This window comes from Phasianus colchicus, chromosome 5 (genome assembly GCF_987193195.1).
Source record: "Phasianus colchicus chromosome 5, bPhaCol1.hap1.1, whole genome shotgun sequence".
In the NCBI taxonomy this organism is placed as follows: domain Eukaryota; kingdom Metazoa; phylum Chordata; class Aves; order Galliformes; family Phasianidae; genus Phasianus; species Phasianus colchicus.
The window spans coordinates 10,675,869-10,696,870 of NC_143440.1; the positions used below are offsets into that span (position 1 = coordinate 10,675,869).

Here is a 21,002-nt window from a genome sequence, read left to right on the forward strand (position 1 = left end):
GAAGCACAGTGAGTCTTGTCCCAGTGTTTCTGGCAGAGTGCTATTTCCCATAATGGCCTGTGCTACAGTATTTACCTATTACTTTCTGTTTCTTACAAGGCATCGTTTTCACGGTACTTTAATATAATTTTAATACGTCTTAATGTTCTGAATGTTTCCAAGTGAAATTTGCATATATTAGAGTTGTATCCTGAAGAGAAATGTTTTATCCTGCTGTCTTGACATAGAACTCCTTGCTGGTGTCAAGCATCCACTGCTTGGCTGACAGTGGCTCCATGCCCACTGTGTCATTGGATAGTCAGTGGCCCAGGGTTGGTGTGTAATTTTTGATAAGATCAGCTGTGTCTTGTCACTTTTGCACTTAGTTAGAGAGTAGGAGGATGTAGCAGAAATGTTTTTCCCCCCTTTCCTTGATTATCAATCTAGTAATTTTTATATTGTAATATATTAATATTGTAATGTTTGAACTGAATGTTCTTATCTTGCATAAGATCATCATTTGTGTAACTGCTCGTGCTCCCCCTACCCATAGGCTGACAGCAGACATTTGCCTGTTATCAGTCATAGTGGGCTCAAGGTGTATTGCTATGTTGACGTTTCTCTTTATCAGCTGGAAACAAACTGATTCTGAATGAGGTAAAGCTAGCTAGAAGCCTAGGACTGACTTCGTCTATATCGTTCAATGCCTGTTTCTTCTCTAACTGCCTTCTCTAAGTAACTCAAGTCTTTTCACTTTCTCATCCTAGAGGAAGTCTAAGACGCTAAGAAAAACAAAGTAATTGTCTTTGTTTCTGCTGTTCTCTTTGAAGGTTGGGTGAGCTTCAGAAAGCCTGGTGTTGCATTTGTGCACAAATGTACCTGTACATTCTTGAACGCAAGATCAGTATTCCCTGTAGCCTCATGCTTACAGCAGATAGAATTCACTGATTGAGAGCAATAGGGCTGCATATTTAGAAGTGCTTCTCCTGGGGATGTTCTAATCTTCCCTTCATTTTCTGTAAGATACTTTCAGTTCTCCCAGTGAGAACAACAGTTCTCGCTGTTTCCTCTCATCTGCTGTCTTCAGGTCATGGTGACACGAAGAGACTTTCTGAAGCATAAAATGTGAAATGCAAAATGATGTGTTCTGAGCAGCACATGCTGGATGCAAACGTGATACCTTTAGTTGCAGCAAGAACCTTGAAATGAATGCAAAATGAATGCACTGTCATTCTGCAGCGCAGGGGCTCATTAGGGCTAATCACTGATCTCTGTTCTGCCTTTGCATCTTTGACCTAGTTGCTTTGCTGAACTTAACACAGTTGCTAGTGTGACACAAAGCAGGCCCTTGGCACAGCCCTGATCACAGAGCAGGGAGAGATCTGGCAACTTTCACACAAATCCTTTATAATTAAGGCTTCCGGTCTGGGATTTAAACTTCTTTCTCTTAAAAGCCTGAGAGGCACTTTTTTATTTTGCAAGCTGAAAGTTAACCTTCTGCTGGTGGAGGCGAAGTCCCCTGGTGGTACTAGCTGCCAGCAGACCTGGGAGAGGCAGGTGCTCTTTTTGTTCCTGCAGCAGGATTTGCAAATACGCTTCCCAGTTTTTCCTCAGTTTCACGTGACAACAACAGCAGTTAGTGGAGTGTTGCACAGATGGCTGTCCTCCAGTGGCAGCTCTCATTCTGAGTTCAGTGTTCATAGCATTAATCCTCTCTGCCCGCTGGGAGACGAGCTGCCGTACTAAAGGGCTGTTCAAAGGAGTCCCATTTCTCCATTCAGTCAGAGATAGTGTTCCCCTCCTGAAGAGTTTTTTTTGTTTTGTTTTGTTTTTGTCTTCCCCCCATCCTGTTGTAGTTTGACAAGAAGATGAATCAGAGGCGAAAACTTCTGCCAATGGCAAGAGCACAATTTGGCATCCCTTGTTCAGCTGGCATCCAAAGGATATAAGCCATCAAATTATCCTGTGCTCCTGCTCCAGCTGAGCCTGTAAGCATATGGCCAGAACACCCCTCCCTGCCTTGAAACATGCTTGAAAGCTCAAAGACATCACTAAACATTTACCACAGTAGGGACATGCTGGGGACAGTTGGACAATTCTGACAGTAAAAAAAATGCATTCCCTACAATGTGCTTTCATGCCTCCTTAGTAGAGAGCAAAAAGCAGTTTGAAAGCTGCAGCAGCATGGAAACATTTGCAGTTGCACAATTCATGTTCACATGTTTCGGTCTCACACAGGCTCATGTAGAGCATCTATTATTAGTTTTAGAAGGAGAATAGCTGACTGCTGATAAATTTGAATAGAGTATTCCAGAGAGAGCTGTTTTATGGATGAGTTATCAAGAGTGGCAAGCCAAGAAAACTGACTAAAGTTACACAGAAAATCTGATGTAGAACACAATCATGTTTATCCAAAAGATTTATAGGCACAAAAACATTTTCAAATGGCTCTGCTGTCAACATGTCCAAACCTGTGCTGGGTTAGGTGACAAGCTGCATAGCTGTCTCTTCTACTCTTCACCTAGCATTTCCTGAGGAGCTCCCTAGGGTGTCTGGGATGTTGTCATTGCAAAGGGGACATATCATCACAATTTGGCTTTCAGAAGCTCGCCTCGAAGTATTTCCAGGTGACTCGTTCTAGTTCTTGCTTTTGGAAGAAGTCTCGTTGCTTCAGAGGGAAGAGTGAAAAAGCATTGTTGGATGCTGAATATGCTTTGTTTAATCAGCTGATTATCTAGATTAGAAATTCTCTGTTGTGCATCAGATTGGATTTCACCATTGCACTGACCCTCCTATGCTCTTGCTTGGGGCAGCAGATTGACTTTTGGGAACATACAAAGTCCAAAGGACAAACACTGTTTTTTCAGTGCAACTCTTTCATTAGTAACAGCGCATTACAGTAGGTTGCAAGAGGAGTGGTTTCAGCCCCTGGACATGCACAAGCAGCTGTCTGGCCAGCCCTTTATTTTTCTGTGGAAAGCACTGTCCTTGTAATGCTGCCTGTAAGCAAGACACTGCTCCTCAGCATGGGAAACACAGCTCCTGCTAGAGGCTCTTTCCCTGACCTAAGGCTTGGGCAGGGAAGGACAGTCACTCCTGTCCCTGGATCTGCTAGAGGTGATCTGTGCAGATCTTCTCCCTCCACCAGCAATGTGCCTCTGATATGACACTGTCCTGGGACTGTTCTGTCTGCCTCTGCTCGTGATGCTCTGTGAGATGGGAGTTGCAAAAGGTGAAAAGGTTGAACTGTCCTCCAAGTTGCTGTGGGCTGGGAGGAGACTGCATGTTTTTCAGGGTAGAGAGCTTGTGTCTGTGGGGGGGATCTGGTGATTCCCTGGGCAGAAATGCTTCTCCTGTGAGCTAGACCAGAGCTGTCAGGGCATGAAGGTGCTCCTGAAATGGCTTTGCAGCTGATGTCCTTACAGACCCTCTCACTGTGTATTGACTCTGCCTTTCTCCTGATCACTTGTTACCTGGGATTGTGGAAGTGTTTGAAAGGTAACACTGACAGTGGGATCTTTTCTCTTTCTAGCCAGCTGTTGAATCCAGGTTCCTCTTACAATTGAACTCCCCCTGTAAAAGAGATTTGTTGCATGCAAAGGCTGTTGGGAGGCAGATGCTGAAACTTAATGTGATTTGAATTGCCCTAAGTCTGCACACTCAGAGCTGTGTGTTGTGAGGGGGTTGCTCTACCAGCTGGTTGTGTACAGGACCCCATCAACAAGTTATAATCTCCCCCTGTGCCAGATGCAGTGAATAGTATAATACACTGTCAAATTTGGCATTTGTATTAAGATTTGCTTTCCTCTGCTATGGAGACGTTATCCAGTTTTCTGTTCAAATGCATCAAGAGCCAGGGTCCCTGCTGTGTTTTATTTAGTATTGGCTGATATGCATGGACAGTAGAAAACAAATGTAAATACAAATCAGTGCTGTGTGGTACAAAAGCACAGCACATTTTTCTGGGGATTTATGAGCATCTGGGAAGAACAGAGGGTCTGGGGGGGCAGCCTGAGATTATCAGCTGCAGCACCTTGTTGGCAGAGCCCAGCACAGTTCTTGTGCAGCTGATAGCTCTGTTAGTGTGTGTGTATGTATCTATTCTACAGGTAAGGCCAGATCTTCAGGTAGAGGAAGATGAAGCCAATAGAGTTACGCTGAAGACTTCCGTAATTTTTCTGGCAAATCCATGCATCTTGTGTATGGCAGATGGATTGCAATGCGGCCATTTATCTGGAGAATTCAGCAGTTGTTGCTCTGGCCAGGCTGTGTGATGTCCTGAAATCCAGAACAAAAGAATAGATTCCTTTTTCTTCATCTGATAAAAAATTTTTATGATCCCTCACTGCAAGAAAGACATCGAAGCCCTGGAGCATGCTCAGAGAAGGGCAATGAAGCTGTGAGGGGTCTGGAGCACAAGTCTTATGAGGAGCAGTTGAGGGAACTGGGATTGCTTATCTGGAGAAGAGGAGGCTCAGGGGGGACCTTATCTTTCTCTACAACAGCCTGAAAGGAGGTTGCAGTGAAGTGATGCTCGGCCTCTTCTCCCATGTAACTAGAAGTAGGATGAGAGGGAATGGCCTCAAATTGTGCCAGGGGAGATTCAGGTTGGATGTTATGAAATACTTGTCCTAGAGAGTGGTCAGGCACTGGAATGGGCTGCCCAGAGAGGTGGTGGAGTCGCTGTCCTTGGAGGTGTTCAAGAAACATTTAGATGATGTACCGAGGGATGTGGTTTAGTGGGAAATATTGGTGATAGTACTAGATGATCTTGGAGGTCTTATTCGACCTTAGTGATTCTATAATTCTATGATTTCCACACTTGTTTACAATCTGATTTAAAAGCAAGAAAACCAATTGCATCATTGCACACAGGGAATTCTGTAAAATACATGTATATTTTTGGAAACACAGGCACACGGTGTTCCAAAATGAAGTGGTTCAGGACTGTCGTAGTGGCTGGGTGAAACTAAGAGCCTGCTTGACTGTTTAACTGTTGCCCACCAGAAAACAGGAGTGGCAAATTCATCAGTTTGGACAGATTGCCCTAGTGACAGTGGCTCATTAATATCTGTTACATCAGTTATGTTTTCGTGGCTGCCTCAGGTCTGACAAATATGATAGAGCTGTCTTTTATCTGCAAATCCTCTAGCAAATCCCTTACTGGCCCTAGTCAGGAAACCATATGGATAAGAAAATTATCGTTCCTGATCTTTGTTATTGACTGGTTCTGTTCTTTGTGTATGAACCAGCCAGTTGGGACTGGTTGCATTCCTCTGTAATTTGCTGTGTGTGACCGAGCCAGTGATGAACAAATACCTTTCATCATTTGTTAAGAAGTTTTATTCATTGTTTTAGCAACCAAGGAAGTGCCAAAGGTCAGACTGAACCCTTGGGGAAAATGAGTGGAAGCCTTGGTTTCTGACAACGACAGGACACCTTTGGATTGAACTGGCTTCTCGCAGAGGAGATGTGGAGTTTGCATAGGTATATTGGCCAGGATTGAGACTTTTTCTGCTGCTGGTTGGTTTTTGTTTGTTTTCCAAGGGCGACTGCAGGAGCATTTTATTTATATTTATCTTACGATCTTATTTCTGCCTTCCAAATTCTTCTCTGAATGCTACAAGATGAAGCGGTATGCAACTGTTTGTTATCTGTAGGTCATCTATTAGTATGTGATGTGACAAACCATAAAAAAAGAATAAAATAGTAGACATTCAAAAATCTTTTTATCACCAATCTTGAAATCTAGAATGATTTCCAATATAAATGTTGGATATCCTTCAGCAGGGAAGAGAAAAGGAAGATATTAATTGAATAAATTAGATAATCTGATAAAAATAAAAAAATAAGAAGGGCCTGAGAGGTTTGGAAAGTATAACATAATTACCCTTTCCTGAATTGAATCAGATCTGCTCATAAGCATTCAGCCATCTATATGTGGAATCACAAACAGGATACAGCCTTGGTAATATTGGCTAATAATGGCTATTTTTTGCCTTAAAACTTTCCAGTTATTACACTTTTGAAGTACATTTTTTATTAAATGTTAATTTTTTTTTCTACTTAAGCATGGTTAAGGCCATATATTTGTAGTTTCATGACTTGACAGATAACTTTCTGAAGGATTTAACTTACTACTAGATTAGGATCAATTGTAGAATGATTTGGATTGGAAGGGACTTTAAACACCAACCAGTTCCAACTCCCCTGCCATGGACAGGGACATCTCCCACTAGATCAGGTTGCCTGAAGCCCCGTCCAACCTGACCTTGAACATTTCTGGGAATGGAACATCCACAGCTTCTCTGGCAGCCTGTTCCAATGCCTCACCACTCTCATAATAAATAACTTCTTCCTTATGTCTAACTTAAACCTACCTTTTTGTAAATTCAAAACTGTTCCCCTTGTCCTATCACTACACTCTCCAATAAAGAGTCCCTTACCTGTAGGCCTCGTTTAATTACCGTAAGGCTGCTATGAGGTCTGTGTGGAGCCTGCTCTTCCCTAGGTTTGACAGCCCCAACATTCTCAGCTTTTCTTCATAGAGGACGTTCTCCAGACAATAGATCTGTGATGTATGCGAAGCAGCAGGTCAGGTGTAAGAAAACTGAATCTCCATTTAGGAGGCTATTCAGACTTCTTTTTCTTCCTCTCTCAGTAAAAAAGAAGGTGGATATATTCAAGGGGATGTTCAGTATAGTGCATTCAGTTCTGTTCTGTATCAGAAAGCTGTTAATAGATGGGAAAGAAATTGCCCCTATTTCCAGCTGTGGGAAATACGTGAAGACAAATGATCTGGAGGGAAATTGGTGTGCGTGGCTGTGACAAGATGAGGAAAGGAAAGGCTTGCCTTTAAAAATAATTGAATAGTTAGATCTCACTCAACTGATGATTCATAGAAATGAATTTTGGCTGTCTTGACAGAAGCTTTTGAAGAAGCAGCAGGAAATAGGTGGATGAAAATGCACAGAAGGTCTTTTGGCACACTGCCTTCTGAAATAGAAGGTAAAGCTCTTTCTGATGGCATTATAGTTGCTGTGCTCTTTAGTTAACATAAAAGCATTAAATTTTTTCTTTTTTTTTCTTTTTTTTTTCTTTTTTTTTTACCTTAGCCACAAATAAAGCAGGGCAGAATTGTCATCCATCCTGTAAAACAGTTATCCAGTGTCAACCAGATAGAGTTGCACAACTTGAAGGGATCTAGACTGGTTTGCTCAACCAAGACAGATTGCCCAAGGTGGTTGTGGATGCCCCATCCCTGGAGGCATTCAAGGCCGGGCTGGATGTGGCTCTGGGCAACCTGGTCTGGTGGTTGGTGACCCTGCACATAGCAGATGATCATTGTGGTCCTTTTCAACCCAGGTCATTCTATGATTCCATGATTTACTGTATGTGTCATTGGATGACCAAGTCAGTAGAACATAAAAACGCTACGTTAAGGAGATGTGGCCGTGGTGGTTTTACACTCGACAAAATGCATGCTTTTAAGTCGTTAATGGAACAGGTTGAACTTTATGGGTTGAAGCTATTACCAAGTTAGTTGATTTTAGAGGATTTGGCCTCTTTCCCCGCCCCCCATCCTGGCATCATATGTTTCTTCCAATCTTACTGAATGCACAGACGTATTGGTTAAAATATTGTCAGATCTCTTGCAATTTTTGGTGTTTTGTTTTTACTAGAGAAATATTTGAAGTCACCATGTAGAAAAATGGAGACAAATACCGCAAAAACAGTGAACCTGTAGGTTGAAACTATCATACCGACCAATGCAGTTGGATGCTGATTTCTCTTGAAGTTGGACATAAGAGTAGTTCCCCCAGAGGGTCTCACGACAGCTCTAAAAATTTCTCTTGAGTAAGTGATCCGATATGTTTGTGGCACATCTCAGCTGCAAAACGTGATGGGGAAACATCATTGATTATTTATTCTGGGTTTTGAAGTTGTCAGGAAGTGTTACTGTCTTACTATACAGGAGTAGAAGAACTAGTGTGCTGCATAGACAGTCATGGTGAGCTACAAGCAGAGCTGAAGTACAGTTGAGATCCGACACCCACTTATACTATTGCTAGCAGAAGAACCTCTCTGATGCCTTTCCAGCTTAAATGGTTGGAACTGTGTACACACAGTAGGTTTCCTTTCATTTTAGTCCTGTGATACATAACTGGACTTGCTTCTTTGCGTCTGTGCAGTTGAATTCTGCTGTGTATTTTCTCTGTGGATGATCATGGCTGAGAAGCCTGGTAGTCTCCATTGGACTTGACAGGGAAAAATACTAGGGATATAACTTCGAAACTGAAAAGTGCAGCACTATAATAAATTGTGGCTCTCTGGTTGAACATGAGGATAAAATTTATTCCAGACCTTGTGTTTGAGTGGAAGAGTTTATGAATGGAACTGCAGCCCCTGGGCTGTATTTCAGCATTAGTCTCTAGCTTGGATTTGTGCTATTTCCAACATCGACAAGGATATGTGTTTTAAAACCTTTCATTCTTCCACTTTTAAGATTATTCAGATGTAAAGTCTGTTGTGCTGCAGATGACTATAGAATATATTCCACGGCAAAAACATTTTGGTTTTGCAAAGAAGCAGGTTAATAACTGTTTCCTGAAATGCATGTATTAAAAATGGCTCTATATTTAGTTGAAGGAGAACTGGCTCATGCTCAGAGGAGTCACAGTAGTGTTTCTGCTTTACCTCCATTTCTCACTGTTCATGTCTTGTTCTGTGGTGATCAGCTGTGCCTCAGCTCTTCCACCTGTCAGACAGGTAGAACTCCACTAGGCAGCCTTGCAGCCCTGTATGTTGCTTATTATCATCTCATCAGAAGCTTAGATGGAAGCCATGATCTGTAGTAAATACCAGTTTTTATTGGCTCTATTCAAATGGCGAAGCTGGAATACAGTAATGTCTTAGTTATTTTATTTTGTTTGTTTCTTGAATATGCATAGGTAGCATGTGTTAGGAAACTGGGAGTCTTGGACTGATATTTCAACTTTCTAACCCCTGAGCAGATAAATAGCAGCTGAGAAATAGATGCTTTAAGAAGTAGCCAAAACCTCCTGTCAGTTACCATACTGTGGTCTCTCCTTCTGCCTACAACTGTTTATTCTCAGACAGATTGTGTTAAAATATTGACAGAGACAAAAACAACGTGCAAAACACCATACAGAAAAGAAAAGCTTAGACAAAAAGTTTGAGGTGTGATTTTTACATCTGTTAACTGGGAAGCTATTTTTTATTTTTTCTTTCTCACTAATATTTAAAGATGAGGAACTACTGCAGCTGGCTGAGAAAACATAAATTCTGTTTTTAAGGGTATTTTTGTCCATCTTCGTTCTTTCTGGTAGGTCACAACCTTGAAGTGTAGAAATGCCAAACTTATTCTTTGAATTAATGAACTTATTCTCTAAATAACAGCATGTAGAGTTTGGACTAAAAGCTGAGACAAGGTTTCCAGAAGTTAAGGACTCTACAACCATCAGGAACTGGTTTTGGGAAGGCATTCATTCTAAACCAACTCGAAATGATATCTCGCTATAAAAAACCCTGAATAAAATGAGAGTGACAAGAATCAGAAAACAAGCAAACAACAATTTAGACTGCAAACAACGTTGTTGCAAGAACTAGGGATTATCTGAAATGATGGAGCAAGCTACATTTCCTGCACTGGCAGATCCTTCGAGTCCCTTATTTCCTATGTAGAAGGATCACTTACACCCTTCCCTTTCAACTGTTGACTGTGACAAATTTTGTGTTTTTTTTTCAACTTCAGTTCAAGTTCTCTTAATAGCCTTCACTGGTAAAGATACGTGCAGATAGCAATGAGGAGAAAGATGTTGCAAGTGTTTGGTTTTTTCACTCTGAATATTGCTATGCAATTTAGATAAATCATTAAAATCAACATGATTGGAAACTCTTCTCAAGAACGTTCTTTTAAAACAGAGGTTAGGAATTTTGGTCAAATAAATTAGTTGTGGTATTTTAAAATTCTTTTCTTTCCAAATCATTAGTTGAAACAATTATCTGTCCATACGTTTTGTTTTCTAGTTTCTTAATGAAAGTACCAATGTAAATACTTCTATTTTATCCTGTTCTGTTCATAAACACTAACTTTTGACTTAGACACCTGTTTTCCAAACAAAATGTTTAACCATACGTTCTCTTCTTCTGACACTTGTGCTTACGAGTCTGTTTGCTTTCTGAGTAATGAGTGCCATAGGTTTTTGTTTTCCTGTTTTTAGTGCTCAAAGAGAACTTTAGTCTTATCTCCTCTCCTCAGCCCTAAAAAATCCCAAATTCCCCATTTTGCATGTGCTCTAAGGGATTACTCGGGACTTTGATGGGAAGAACAACATGAAGCAATTGAGACTCAAAGTGCTGATGAAATTTCGAAGATATCTGTACAGAAAATAGGAGCTTGTTTTAGACTATCAGTATAAAATTCTCTGGCATGTCCTTCAGGCTGTAAACATGATGAGCTACCCGTCTATCTTTTGCATCTACACGAGGCAGACGTGCTGATGCTTCTACAGCCACCTCTCTAATCCATTCACAGTGTATCCTCAGCTAGACCCTAGCTCACCTTCCTTGCTTTCTTTATCTTTGCATGGAACCGTTCATCTCTATGTGGCCCCGAATGAGGGCGTGCATTAAAATACCACTTACAGGCTAAGATAAAGTCACAAATTACTCGGTCAATCTGATCCCTTCATTCACTGTTCAAGTTCCTTTCCAGCTCCTGTTTTTTGTTATTGCTGATGGTGATTTGTTGTTGATTGCGGTATATAGTAGTAGACAAAATAAGTAAAAGTTGATAAACTTCTTTGTTTTTATATGAAGTAAAGCTCCTGACTAAACTAGAACTGCATAAAGCTCTTTACCTTGGTTTGCCATTGACCTTACCACTGAAGTTTTCAGACAGATTACTGTGTTAAATCTGCTGTTTGACCCACTGACATCAAAGAGATCTTGTCTAACAGCTGAGTGAGTAATAGGGCTTGGCTGCAGCAGAGTAGCTTTGAAAGAAAAGATTTAGCTGGCAAACAGCTTTTATTTCTTCCATGAGAAGAAGAAAAGTTTTTATTGAAATAAATGTGCTGTCCTTAGCACGGGTAAAGTACCTTGTTGACAGTGCTTTGGAAGACTTTTCTATTACATCTGAAGAAGTTACTTAGGTGTTTCCTCATGTGGAATTTTGCCTCCTTGTTTTCCATCTCTTCTCTTTGGACATTCAATTGTGTGATTTTTTGGAAAAGGTACTGTACTAAATTACATGCGTTAGAAGTAACCCTGTTGTTCCTTGTAAGAAGTGCATTTCCTTCTTGATACCTGAGAACTTCCTGTGAGGCGGGAGTGAAAGATATCTATTGAGAAGTGGGAAGCTGAGTGGATCCTCCATCAAAGGTCCCAATGCATGTACATCCTAGGCTTACTGCCTATCTTAATACTTCTACTTGAATGTATTGTCTGGTTAAAGCAGATAATTTACTAGTTAAGCAGATATATTCACTTTATATCAGCTGTACTGAGGGTGATTCATCTTTTGAAAAACACCTACATGATTCATGTGGTTGTGAACTATTGACTTTCAGTGATACTTAAGCTCTGAAGTACACAGACTCTTGCAGGGCATAGAGGATAAGACTTGTGTCGTGCTTCTCAGAAATGTACGATGATGGTGTTTGGGAGTTGCCTGGATGAGCACAGTTTGGAAGTCAGTTTTGTTTTGACAGGAGAAAAGCAGATGCTGTACACCAAAGCACAGGAGTGAGGAGGAGATCAAAGCAGGAGTGGTGAAAGGCTGGAACAAGTAGGAGCATGGCTCTGCTTCACCTAAAGGCAGTTATGTGCCTCTGTGCGTTCACTTGATGCAGAGCTGCTTTACTTCTGGGTTGTTCAACTGCCCTTAGTGTGGTTCCTGACAACAAAATCCATTCGGTGCTTTGCAAAACTGACTTTGAATAGTCTTTTGTGCACCCACACAGATACCGTGCTGTGTATATCAGCAAGTCAATGTCTTCAAAGGGCCGTTTTTCTCTCTTTTCTATTGGGGAGCATCTTTGCATTGGTACACACCTCTTACGTAGCATTGAAAATGAGTGCTTGTTCTAGCACTTGCACAGCATTTAAGTACATGAAATGCAGAAAAAGCTCTCTAAAAGTTATGTGTAGAGAAAGGGTGAGATGACTAATTTTAGCATACTGAAAGAAAAAACACTGAATACATTATTGTGCATAATTCTTCTCACTTATAGCTGAAGTACTGTCATGCAGAACTGTAGCCATAGTTAGTATCCAAAAGAACTCTTTGTCAATGGAGTCTGTTAAGTTTTCAGCTACGTTATTCATATGTTTCATTCCTCCTTCCAGCTGTTTCCACAAATTGAAAGACTTCATTTCAGTTTATAGATGCTATTTCTCCGTTGTTCATGCCCACAGCTATTTTCCATGCCCAAATATCCCTCCTGCATGCACCCCTCCCCAAAGAAAAGAAATGCAGATCTAATGAAAGAAGCAATGTGGAGTGATTCTTTGAGAAGAAAGTCCAAAATGCCACAATATTGAAGCTGCCATCTGCAAAAGTTCAACAGATGGTATTTTTCTGCTGTGTATCTGTGGCGGGGTGAGGATATTGGGCACAGAGCAGAATGTGGGGTGTGGTTACATTACCAAAGAGTTCTCATTTTTGTGTTGTGGCTTCAGTTTTCTCATTAAAACTGTAAGGGCCAAAGCTTGCTTCTGAAAGACCTGAAGGGAGCAATTGCTTGATGTCCTGGTAGTACAGCTACAATTGGAGGAGAATTTGTTGCTCAGAGCAACTCCAACTGTACTGGCTTTTTAATAGGAAGACTGGTCAAATGGTTAAGAAAATACAGATGTCTGGATAATGCCTTGAAACTGTGCCATAAAATTAAGCTACAGTTTGAAAAAATACAAAGCCTTCCAACTTGAAACCATCTTCACACGTGTATTTTCTTTAGAGCCCCACCTGAATGTGGAGATGTGAAGATTTAGCTCGACTGGATTTAGTGTTTTTCATACCTCTACATTTTCCAAGATCAGAAAAAGTATCCACAGCAAAGCAGTTGCTTCCTAAAACGCAGGATAGAGAAAACCTCTTGAATATGGATGTCCAACTGTGAATTCTTCCTTCAGGTTAAACAGGAGAAGATTTATCTGGGTAGGAGTTGAGATTGTTGCAGATAATAAACACCAGAAAATAGATGCAGTTATTCTATGGAGAAACCACTGGAATGTATGATCTATAAGAACTTCTGAGTCCTGATGTTTTTATGCCTCCCATACATCTCCAGGCAAATTATCAGCTAAAATACTGGAGCCTCAAGTTATCTTATGAGTAGATAGTAACAAGTTTTGTTTTTATTTTAAAACTGTATTTTAATCTTATAAATGATTACCTTTTCTTGTTACAAGAGGTATTCATTTTGTTCTGGGAGGATGAAATCTGCTTTTAGCCTGCTGTGAGCTGGGCACAGACCTAGCATCATTAAGAAGTTCACAGATTTTTATCTACCTTTTGGTTGGATGGGGACTGAGTTTTGAATAAATCCTGGCCAAGTCTGTGGTATCAACTAGAAGCCACGTGAAATTTGGTAATACAGACATCATGCCAGACAAAACTCGTTCATTTCTGTTTTGAATGTTTAGATTTTTTTATTAATCAAACCCAGGGAAAAATGTGCTCACATGAAGTTTTAACGAAGAGTTTTTGCATAATGGACTTTATGAGCCTCAGAGGCCTCATTTGTTTTATAATGACTTATTTTTTTTTTAATAGCAGGCATTATTGATGCTTGTTTATGCTTTATTCTAGCTAATTCACTTACTGGAAGACAGGTTTTGTTTGTGAGGGTTATTAAATTAAGTACTGCAGTACTGTGCATATATAGTTGTACAAAACCAAACAAACCTTTGTATCTGTAATAACTTGACCACACATAGGTGCACAGTTTGAGTTCTCTACTTACTGGTCTTAGATGTATATACAAGTGAAATGAAGGAGGAGCAGTGAAAGAATAGGAGACAGGAGGGAAGTATGGGATATGATTTCATTTCTGATATAGTTCTCCATGAACACTAGCAGATGAGTCTGAAACTACAGTTTAGGTGATAACTACATGAACATAAACGCTATGAAAAAGATAGTGCAGGTTCTCTAACTTGACTATGTAACTGTTCATAACAAAAATCTGGACATTTTTTTTGTTGATGTGTTGGGAGTAGACTGTAATTCTGAAAAAGTCGAGTTGATGTAGAGTACTTTTCTAGAGCAACAACACTTTCAAAGATGCAAGAAAATCATTCCTGTTTAGTGAGCAGATTCAAATTCGATATCTACACTTCTCAGCTTAAGTCTATAAGAAAGAAGAAATGGAACACAAACGCCAGCCTCATTGTCAGGCATGTATGAAGCTACCAGCAGAACGTTTGTTCCAGTGTGTACTCCCATGAGATGGGGAAAGCTTGAGTCAAACTTTGCTATGGGTTTATTCCCTTTTTGAACGAGAGTTTTCTTGTGTTCAGATAATTGTTTTTACACCATGAAGACCATAGAAAGATATATTTCCATATGGATGCTATGCCAAATTTACCCTGTGGCATGTGGAACGCTCTCTGTTTGGTGAGAAGCCAAAACATTCTCTGTAAGGGAAAAGAGGATGAAATTGTATCTGATCTGAGTGCTGATCTGTGTCCCCCAGGCTTATCCTGTGGCTGTTTCTATGTCACAAAGGCAATGCTGGATATGCCTTTTCAGTGAGATCACTGCAAAATGAAATTGCTACTAAATTATATTTTACTCGCAGTTTTGAGTTAAGAAGTATGAAAATTAGTGCTAAAAGTTTAAATAGAAATACTGGTGCTGGACTGATGCTCTAGATGCTGACTGAATAGAACTAATCATTTCATGCAAATATTTCAAGTTCATATTAAATGTTTTAGTAGTGTTAAACAGAAGTGATTGCACTGCAGCTGATTTGAAAACAAGAAAGGAGACCCTGCTTCTTAATGCACTGGCTACTTGTTCTTTCCAAACACGCTCAGCTGACTGGAATGGAGAAGGGTTGTGCTTTCTTCTTAATATGTTTCTGAAGCTGTGTGCTACCTTGTGCTGATTGGCAGTAGAACTATCTTCCTTTCCTATTGCAAGCAGAGAAGTGAGATTTGAGAAGTCACAATCACCAGAGGAAGATGCAGTGTGGGAGCAGTTTGTAAGAGCCTGTGTGAAGGGGTTTAGGTTGCAGGGATCACAGGCAGCAGTGCCTCCTGAACCACAGTTGTGGGCTTTGATCTTCTCCAACAACAAAATGAAATGGTTAAGTCTTGTAGCAGTTCTTTGCATCGAGTCGGTTCCTGCTCTGCAGACTGTGAAGGCAGACTTTTCCCTTAGCAGGATTCACCAGTACAGTGGTCTATTCAAGCCTGCATCTGGGAAGATAGTTAGTGCCTTCATTTATGGAATTCCTGTCATAGAATTTAAGTACTTTAGAACAGCAACTGGTCTCCTGGGAGGTCTCTAACGTTATGTACACAGCAGTACGTAAATAATTTTAATAAAGGGAAAGAGAAATTCTTATAAATCACCAATTACTGTCTTGCAGCCTGGAAAGGCTTAAAAGATGTTGGAGATGGTTCACAGTTAGCTTGTGCATTTCTTTTTGCTTTAAAAAGTCTAAAATCTCTAAAATCCCTTCCCTCTTCTCTGCCATTCTGAATGCAGCGTACATGAGAGCAGAGCTGGTGTGCCTGTATCTGCTGCTCGGTGTCCTTGCTCTGCTGGGAACACTTGTTACTGCAGGATGCTCTGATGAACTCTATGTTGGCAGGAGCCACTGGCTGTAGCAGTTAGGTGCTGCAACCAGCTCAGAATGTTGGGTGGGTGTTTTGCTGCCTCCTACTACAAGGAATATTAAAACAGATTTAAATGCTTCCAGTTGTTTCACTGTCTAGCAGTTGGAGGCCTGGTGAATGGAGATTTATAACACGGTATCTTGTTCAAGTTTCCTTTTCGTGCAGCTGATAAAGGTCTGTGCTGTGGGTGCTGGCTTTTGTCTAGAGAAAAGTGCCTTTTCTTCTGATGGCTGTTTACACCTGTGATAGATGGGAAGATGGGTTCTAAAGGGAGAAAACTCATTTACACAGTAGCTGTGACACCACTGAATATAACTGGAGACCGTGGCACAATTTCATTTGCAATAGATTAAGTTCTTCATCCCTTTAGCTTATAAAAATATCCCTCCCTAGCAAGAAAAAAATCTTTCTCTATTGGATTTTACTGGTGTTTTTTTTACATTTGTGCAGGGTGACCCTTGAAATTCCTTATATTTCTTCTAAAGGCTTTTCAGTGTTGATTCACACTTTCCTTTTTTGTTTTAGTGTGGAAGAGTGAAATTCCAGCAAAGCTGACTTAGTGAAAACTGAATTAGTGCTGATGGCTGGAGAGGAACGTAACTTGATCTTCTTTCTGCAGCGCTCGAATCAGGAACTGAAATAATTGTTCTAAGACCCTGGTAGAGATGCCAGAAAATGGAGCGATGCTTCTGCCAGATAGTCACCGCAGAAGTGCCAGACATTCCTTCCCTCTTTGGAGCTTAGGACTGTGTGTATTTGAGAAGGAAAGTACACACAGGCAGCAGGGGATCACAGTGCTTTTCTCTCTGTGTGCTGAGCACGCAGTGCAGTACCGGTGGCAGGGCCCTTAGAGATGTGTGTGACTGCTGGCAGGGGGTACGGACACAAGGCTCAACTACAGGAGTGGTTTTTTTTTCTTGATTTTTCTTTTTTCAGTGTTGAACAGTGGCATTAGTCACTCTATCACAGGATTTAGCAGAGGATACGAGGTGAAGTCCCCAGAAACAGGACTGAAGGGCCCATCACACAGCATGAGAAGTTAGCTCAGTCCCTGAAGGGTTCGTGGCTCGCTGGAGGAGATGGTGCTGGCTGCCAACCACTAAGCCCAGCTGCACTGGTTAGTGATTTGTGCTTTTAATTGAAACCATTGCGCACTACTATAGCCCTGCCTTGTGGGAGCTGCTGGTGCAATAAATCTTGATTTTTCCATATTAGAAGGATGTGTTCTTTGGGGATTTTAAAGTCTCGTGATTGTTTTTTTTTTTTTTTTCTTCCCCTTTTCTGTTGCTATAGCTACTATGATTTTTGTTAACAAAAGGGATGAGAAATAGTTTGCTGCGCATAGTTTACATTATTGTGATTCTGATATGACTGCCAGTATTCTCTCTGTCCCTTCCTCTTTCCTGTCTCCCCCCTGCCTGAGTCAGTTCTCTAAACAAACTGCAGGACTCTGGAAACTGCTGGCCTCCTTCAGTCACCAGAGGGTTGTATGTGCGTGGGGATTCAGCTTCTGCCCGTGAATTAGAGGCTCAAAAAACTGAATTTGAGCTTGTGTTTACATCTCAGAATGGGTTTGTATATTTCACGAGCTGTTACCAGCATTTGGTAACTTCCCACATGAGTGGGATCGCGCCCTCTTTGAGGGACATTGGGAGTTCCTGGTTCTTTCAGTGAGGTCTCACATCAGGTAACACAGTCCTAGCAGAATATGGCACATCCATTTTTCTTCAGGTGTATTTGGGAAAATAGAAAGTTTATTCTGTGAGGAAAATACTAGTGATGGAATGAAAGAACATCTCAGTGAGGAAAGATGAGTTTCTTTCTCTGATGAACATGGGTGCAGTCTCAAATTGGAGGGGAAGAAGGGGCACTTATTTCTCTTTCCTCCTTATTGCCTTTTTTTCCCTTCAAAATATCACTTGATTTTTTTTTTTTTTTTTAATGGCATCATGTTCGCTATCTTTCATCTCACCTTTATTCTACCAGTATTCAACCCTCTGACGTTTGTTTGATCCTCGTCTCTCCTCCCATTTCTTTACAGTCTTCTTCCTTTATTTCAGTGGCACAGCTAGGAGAAAGGTGGAGGTTCACTCTTTTTGCTGGCATCATACTCTTCTCCCATTTTTTCCTTTCTGTCTTCTCAGTCTTCTGAGATGAGAGCTGGAGCTCTGTCTGCCTGCTTACACCCTGCTGTGGTTCATCATCATGGGACCACAGGGTTTTTGGGTTTGTTTGGTTTGGCTTAAAAATCTGTAGAGGTTGAAGGAGGGAGTTGTTAGCCAATGGGCTCATAAACATGAAGGGGATCTGAGTCAGAAAACCACTGTGAGCAAAACAGGTGCTCATTGCCCCAAGACATGTCAGCTTGCTGGAATGCAGATGCAGCAGACAGAAGGGGATGGATGTCAGTGACCACAGAATCTGGGAAGTCTTTGCTACTCACGTGTTTATGGTGAGACCTACATGTCTGGGCCCCACCATCTTTCTGAGAAGTTTGAATTGAAAAACTTCTTTGCACTTACCCAGATTCCCTGGGTAACTGCCAAGTGCAAAAGAGGCAGACCCAAGGTTCTTCTCATTTCTTTGTACAAGCTAGAACAATTTTGTCAAATATTTTCTACTTACATCCACGCAGTCTCCAGCCAGTTCCTCATCCTCTTTGGTTGCTCTTATATCAACACATTGAGACAGTGCATCCCACTGAATAGTTACTTCACTTGAAGTGTTAGCCCCGACAGCTTAAGTGTCATGGACAGGACCTTCTTGGGGATACTGACTCAGAAAGTAACACAATTAGTAGGACATACTGATCTAAACAGAAGAGGCGCATAGTAATGTATCAGTTCATGACCTTACTGAGGCACTATTAGCCAAGACCTTCCACTTCAAACTTAAAACAGTACCTTAAGATAATGTCAAATTGCTTTCTGCTTATGTCAGTGAGTTTGGTACTCATTGGTACGTTACTTTTTCACTGCATAGTATTAGAGAGAAATCAAAGGACTTTGAGCAGGTTGGCATCAGTTGTTGTCATCACTTCTACTTAAGACCTATGTTTTTCAAGCCTCCTGACACCTGTGAAGCATCCATTCCACATCCCTCTCCAGATGCTCCTTGCCACCTTTCTCTGAACTAGTTCTCCTGGTGACATCTACATTGGCCAGGAGAGTTAATCATCTTCAGGCTGACCTTTGCTGAATGCTGCTTACAGCCTTCCCTGGGAGCAGGCCCCTGCTCAGATCTCTGTAAAAACGTGGTCTGAGGTTTCCTTCTGTGCCTGTTAGCAACCTTGCCTGTTCTCTTCTGCTTAGCAATGGGAGAGCATAGTTAACACACGCTGGATGTTGATCCAGGCCTCCTGCTTTACTGCTCTGGCTTAACAATGAAGTTGCTTTGTTCCTCTATTTATTTACAGCGTGGGCCAACATACCGAAGGTCACCACATCCCTTTGCAAAGAAAGCTTGCCTGAACCTGAATATTCAGTGTGATGAGCAACCTAACCTGCCTCTCTGAATTTCAGGGTAATATTTTCATCAGTCCTTGTTTTATTTCTTTTTATCTTCTTTGTTTACATTTCCACTTCTTTCCCTCCCCACATTAGCATTTTTGTCTTTCATTTTTTCTTTCTTTTTCAGACTGTTAACTTTTTCTTCTCCATAATCTGTCAGGAGAGGAGAGACAGGATGAGGTACAAATCTGTCTGTCCCTTTTCCCACCTTGTCATCACTGACAGGTGAAGGAAGTGTTGCTGTTGGCATGGTAGAAATAATGCTTGTCTCCATAGGCACCGTAAGAAAAGCATTTTCTTTTCTTGTATCCATCTTGGCCTTTGGTAGGTGTCTTTCCACCTCTCTGGGAGGGCTCTGCAAAAGGAGTTTGAAGCAAGCAGACTAAAAGAAGTCCAATGGCCTTCTGAAAATGGATGAGCTTTTGAAAGAGTCATCTGGTGAGTGCCACCAATCGCAGTCCTCAAGCTAAACTCCTTCGATCTCAGTGCTTTTCTCGTGGCAGTTCCCCACTTTGTCACAAGAAGTCTGTTGCAAAAATGAAAGATCATTTCAGGGGGTTTCAAACTTTGTTTTCAAACTCTCTAAGTGTAAACTTTGCTGCTGCCTCACAGGATATGGGAGAGGAAACTGAAGGGTCCCTCTGCACAGACCTGTTATTCATTTGTAGCTCCTCCTGCTCCGATAGAATTCACTGCTTATATACTTACCCCTAAGTACGCCCTTGTACAAGGTGTTTTGGGAAGGCTGTTACCTACTCTAAACATACTAAGAGCATCTGCATGGAGAGTTACTGTGGAGTAATTAGTATACTATAAATTATCCACTGCGTACAGACAAGTTCTGATTTGTTTCTGCTTTATAGAGTAGGAATTGGGAAATGAAAATGAAGGGTGTTTTTCTACACTGAAAAGTTAATTCTGGTTTAAAATACTTAATAGTTGAGTATACTAGGTCTTGCTGGAGCCACCCTCTATGTATACTTCAGGCATTCCCAGATAGCACAGCTCACTTTTAGAGAAGATGTCCATACACAGATGCAGTCAGGAAACAGCCCAACTGGCATAACTCAGGCAACTTACCCAGTGTCCCTGGGAAATCTATGGAAAAGTGAAGACTGAGTCCTTTCAAGTTTCTATGTGACTGCATCACGATACTCTTCCTCCCACTGCTATTACTTTTGCAGTTTGCACTTCAGTGGTGCTGAGAGTGGGAGCCATGTGCATCTGGCAGGAAGGAAGGGAGGTGAGCTAATAGCACTGGAGACAGCAGCTTGCTCTGTATTTTAGCTGTGACCCATGTTTACCTGGCATAATGGTCTAATGAATCAAAATCTTGGAGCAGTTGCAAAGTTGGGATGCTTCTCAGTTGTCCAGCAGACTTTGTTGGTGAGTCTTGGGTAAGGAGAGCTCAAAAGTGAAATGATATTCAAGTCTTTTCATCTTGGTTCCTTCACTGGCAGTCTGTGCTGAACAGCTTTGAATTATGCTGTTTTTAGGAAGTGGATACGCTCTGTGGAAATGCTGAAGAACTATTTTGTTCTATTTTGAAAGAATATTTTTTGTAAACTACTTTTCTCCGTTTCTTTCATGTGGTCTTTATCATGCAAATGAAAAAGAACCTTTATGCCTTACAGCTAATTT

At 41.1% G+C, this 21,002-nt stretch overlaps 1 protein-coding gene across 7 annotated transcripts in view; it reads left to right on the plus strand.

Moving 5' to 3' along the window:
* DENND2B (DENN domain containing 2B) overlaps positions 1 to 21,002 on the plus strand; it is a 154,753-nt gene that overhangs the window by 38,128 nt on the left and 95,623 nt on the right. The window contains exon 3 of one of the 7 annotated variants that reach the window (XM_090140471.1): positions 16,789 to 16,969. The exons of the other annotated variants lie outside the window; for them this stretch is intronic. The gene's annotated coding sequence lies outside the window, so the exon portion shown is untranslated. The remainder of the gene's footprint in view (positions 1 to 16,788; positions 16,970 to 21,002) is intronic. 7 annotated transcript variants of the gene reach the window in all.